Source organism: Microtus ochrogaster, chromosome 17, assembly GCF_000317375.1.
Source record: "Microtus ochrogaster isolate Prairie Vole_2 chromosome 17, MicOch1.0, whole genome shotgun sequence".
In the NCBI taxonomy this organism is placed as follows: Eukaryota; Metazoa; Chordata; class Mammalia; order Rodentia; family Cricetidae; genus Microtus; species Microtus ochrogaster.
The window spans coordinates 13,095,690-13,100,380 of record NC_022019.1 but is presented as its reverse complement, the minus strand read 5'-3'; the positions used below and the strand labels follow the sequence as shown (position 1 = coordinate 13,100,380).

General features: G+C 44.8%; 1 protein-coding gene across 2 annotated transcripts in view; it reads right to left on the bottom strand.

Annotated features, from left to right (window-relative positions):
• The window catches only part of Fzd3 (frizzled class receptor 3), a 65,382-nt gene that overhangs the window by 60,314 nt on the left and 377 nt on the right, over nucleotides 1-4,691 (bottom strand). The gene's annotated exons all lie outside the window — the stretch shown is intronic.

Here is a 4,691-nt window from a genome sequence, read left to right as displayed (position 1 = left end):
AGACCAGGCTGGTCTTGAACTCACAGAGATCCACCTGCCTCTGCCTCCCGAGTGCTGGGATTAAAGGCGTGCGCCACCACCGCCCAGCCCCTAGCAAGCTTTGAATTCACAGAAATCCACCTGCCTGTGCTTCCCATAGACTGGAATTAAAGGCCTCTGGCACCACATACAACCTAACACAAAGATTTTTTTTATATCAGTAAAGAAAACACTATGCATATATAACTCACTTCTGTCAGAAAAGCATATATTCAAAAAACAAAAAAACCACAGATATTTCAGTTAGATGTGGTGGTTCACACCTATAATCCCAGAACTCAGTAAAAGGTTTTTAAATAGAGAAAACTCTGGGCTACATGGTTAAGATCATCTTAAAGGGGAGGGGCATATTTAAAAATAATAAGTGCTCTATGGAATTTTATGAAAGACCTGATTTTACATTTTGTATATAAGGCAAGTAATTCCTCAAATCTACCAATGTGTACTGACTGGCAGACAAGAATAAATGCTACTTGAACAGTTTATTGGCTGGTAATTAAAGCACCAAGTCAAGAGATACACCACTTGTATTACTGCACATAGCAGGAAAAGCAAAGTGATAATTTAGTATGATTTAAATGGATTTTTCAGGTCAGGCAGACAGCTCAGCTCATCAGGTAAAAGCACTTACCACTGGGCCTGGTTGACAGGAGTTAAATCCCCAGAACCCATATGACAGGGTGAACTAATTCTTAAAATTATCCTCTGATCTCCACATGCATGTTGTAGTACACATATGCACACACACACACGCATACATACAACACACACCACCAAACAAAACAAAACTTGTTTTTTAACACGAATAATTCAGGTTCCCTGTTACCACAATCAAATGTTATGTGCACTTTAAAGTACATTGTATACATGTCACATCACCCTCCAACAGTGGATTACCTATACATGGGGGCATGCACAGGAACATGCACATGGGAACTAGAGGTCAATCTCTGGTGTCTTTCTCAGCACTGCCCACATTGTTTTGCTGAGATAACCAGGTCTCTTACCAAGGGCTCTCTGATTCAGCCCGGCTGTCTGGAGAGTCAGTCTCAAGAATCCACCTGTCTTTGGAGCTGGGATTACATGCGTGCACCCTACAGAGGGAATCTCTTTTATGTATGTTCCAGGGATCAGGCCTCATATATACATGGCAAGCACTTTACTGATTGAGCCATTTCCATAGCCTCTGAAATACCTGTTTCTAATCAGAATCATGAGAATGTGCCATTATTCTCAAGGTAGGCTCATCCATGGAAAAGCTCTAAGCTGAAGTTTCAGACCTGCAGCAAACAGGTGATCATGAACTCAAAAAGAGCTTGACAAAATACAGAAACCCATTAAATAAAGGTTAACAGTTGTTTGAAGCATATTTTTGGGGTGGGCAGGATCTGTAGCCCTGCAACAGAATAAAGGAGCCTAGTGAGCTAACAGAAGGAGTAAGCAGTTTTGGGCTCCATGGTCCAAGCAAAAATGAATGCCATGACAGTTCATGCACTTCTGTAAGGCAAGAGATGTACTATGCTCTCCACAGAGCAACAGAAAATAGTTGAAAAATTGACTGTAAATGCTTGGTAACATTCTAGACTAGGGCTAGTCAAGGTTATCATCCAACTTCTGACCCTACTGCCCCTCTCTCTCAAGTGCTGGGATTACAGGTGTGCGTCATAGTGCCCACCACCTACCTCTCTAACTTTTAAATTTCTTTCTGCCATTTACTAATTACAACAAGTATTCTAATCTATTAATGTGCTGAGTGGTATTGCTTAAAGAAATAAACCAAAAAGTACTTCTCGATGCAGAATCAAAAGGAATGGTAGGCATCAAATTTCAGTCAGATTTACAAATTACTAAATTCTGAAACTAAGAGAAGCAAAGAATCTTTCAAAAATAACCTGTAAAACTGAAAGTTCAAAGACAGATTTGCTTGCTTCCCAGGCCCCCATCCCAGTAGAGACTGGGCAGAGAGTCCTGCAGGTGCCAGTCAAGCACTACCAGTCCTGAAGATGGACAGATTCTGGCAAAAGGTAAGTAAAATAAGTAAAGGTGAAATTCCAACCAGCTTCCCTTTCCAATTAAAGTCTGTTCATCAAAACAACAACAAAAACAAAATGCTGAACTTCTGTGAGGAAACAGCAAGTCCCCGTGTTTTCCCCCTTAACAAGATCGTATGCTTCACAAGCTTTGACTAAAGTATTTTTCTGAGACGTAATTAGGGGAGACTGGAATGTGTTAAGCTCATTCCCTGAGTTACAGTCTTCAAAAGCTTCATTTACTGTGCATTACCTCGGTTCACCAAAGCCAGTGGTTCCCAGGATGAGAAACCGGAAAGAAAAGAAAGTCCATTTCAGACACAAGCTAAGTCTTTGGGAGCCAATGAAGAGTTGCTGCACCTAGCCTTACGAAAACACCATCACTGAAAACTCATTTTCCTTCATCAGAATCTTACCGTATCTGCCCAACCTCTGCTGAGTGAAAAAGAAGGTAACAATGTCCTGAGAACTATTGCCTACCACCTGACTCCTCAGAAAAATAGTGTCCACAGAAGCATCAATATACTAATATACTCAGGTTTTTGTTTATTTGTTGGAGACATGGTCTCTTTATGTAGCCCTGGATGTCCTGGAACTTGCTATGGAAACCAGGCTAGCCTCGAACTCACAGAGATGCTCCTGCCTCTGCCTTCCAAGCACTAGGGATGAAGGTGTGCGCCACCACAACTGATCTCACACTCGGAAGTTTAATGTACAAAATCATCGTAGAGTTTTAGCAGCAAACTAATATAAAACATAAGTTGGGTGGATTCCCAAACCCCAGAGGTGAACCTGGGAACAGACAATCTTTTGTAAGCCAAAAACAAAACAAACAAAACACACACGCGTGCGCGCACACACACACACACACACACACACACAAACCTCCACTCATCTTAGATGATAAAGGTTTCATGCTGTACTATACAAAGAATGTGCACATCACTATTAAGTTTCTCTCAGCCTTTCTACTTCCAAATATCTCAAGCATGAAACTCCCAAGAAAAATTAACCTGAATACCCAAAACAGAAAATAAAGTTCAAAAAAATATGGAGAAAGAATAAAAGGGACAAGGACGCCAGAGTCCCTTTTTTTTAATTATTATTAATGGAAACTGGTTAGCTTCCTAGGAGATGAGGCACACACTACCACCAGATTTGGGGGGGGGGGTAAGATGAAATAGAATAATAGACTTTATTTAAAAAAAAATACCTATTTTCCTAAGATTTTCAAAGCACTTGGGAGCAGAGTGCAACACTACACATTGTTTTACCAAGTCCAGCGAAGCATGGAATTTGCTGCAACTGGGTTACAGTGTATCTTCCTTTTTATCCTTCCAAATATTTACACTTCTTTCATTGGCTCCTTAACTCTGAATCTTTTTACCTTATGTTGTCTGTGATTTGATACAGTTCAAGTCAATGTGTTCTGTTTCCCAGGGGGGCAGAGAATATTGATTTGCTTCAAAGTTGGCATGGGAAGCATTGTCTAGAGATCTCCCCACCTTTCTTTCTGAGAAAAGGGGTTCACTATGTAGCTAGGCTATTCTGTCCTAGAGCTTGCTGCGGTGACCCTCCTGCTTCAGTTCCCGATTGCTGGAATTACCGGCATGAGCCATCATGCATGACTTCTTAATACAGAGCTCAGGGTGTATCCAGTCCTCTCCTAGCCCACTATGCCACCAACATAACCACCGAGGACCAAAGAAGGCTGAGGAGGGAAGTCACATCCTGAAGCCCAGCTGGGTCTTTGTTTCCTTGCTCTCATGGACTGGCTTTACAAAGTAACCCAATTCCCATCAACAAACATTCCAGATGTACTAAAAGGACTTTTCTACAGGGAGATTTTGAGCTGGTGCGTCTGTTCGGCAGCCTGAGAAATTCAGAAGGATGCTAAAAATTCCCATGTTTCCTTTACACTGGGCGAAAACCGGAGACCTCTCGGGTCTTGGCATTTTTCAACTTTAAGTCTCTTCTGCCTAATTAACGGCATGCGCTTTTGTTCTTTTTCTACCCACAAAAGGGAAGGGAAAGGATAAGAAAAGGGGAGGAGAAAAGATAAACGGGGGGAAAAAAGCCCTCCTCTCTTCCCTTGGGGAAGCTACCTCCAAGAGTCCCAAGATAGAAGACGCCTATGGGATGTTTACAGTCTTATCGTCACCCTCATCTCAGCGCCTTTATTCCAGAGGCCACCAACTGCTCATCATCCAGCAGTGGCATCCCAGGGCAAATCCGGCGACCCCGAGTCACCACCACCGGGGCAGCCGGGGAGTGCGCGGAGAAGGGAGCCGCCGACTTTGCAAAGTGATGGGCAGCACGGGGACAACTTTTGGGCGTTGGGTGCCAGGGGTCGGCCGGGGGCTGCTGGGAAGCAAGCGAGCAGCGGCGCCAGAGCCTGGCGCATCGTCCTCCCGCCCACGCCCCCGCGTCGCCGAGCACAGAAACCGGCTCGGGCCGGCCTCGTTCCCTACAGGCGGCCGGCGCGGGGGACCCTCCGCGTCCACACTCGCACAGGTTGCCCGGCGCGGGCGGGACATACCGGCCCCGCCACCTTCCCGGGGCATCCCCACCCGGCACGGCTGCGGCCCCGAACTCCGCGCCGCCCACCCCGACCCCGCTCGG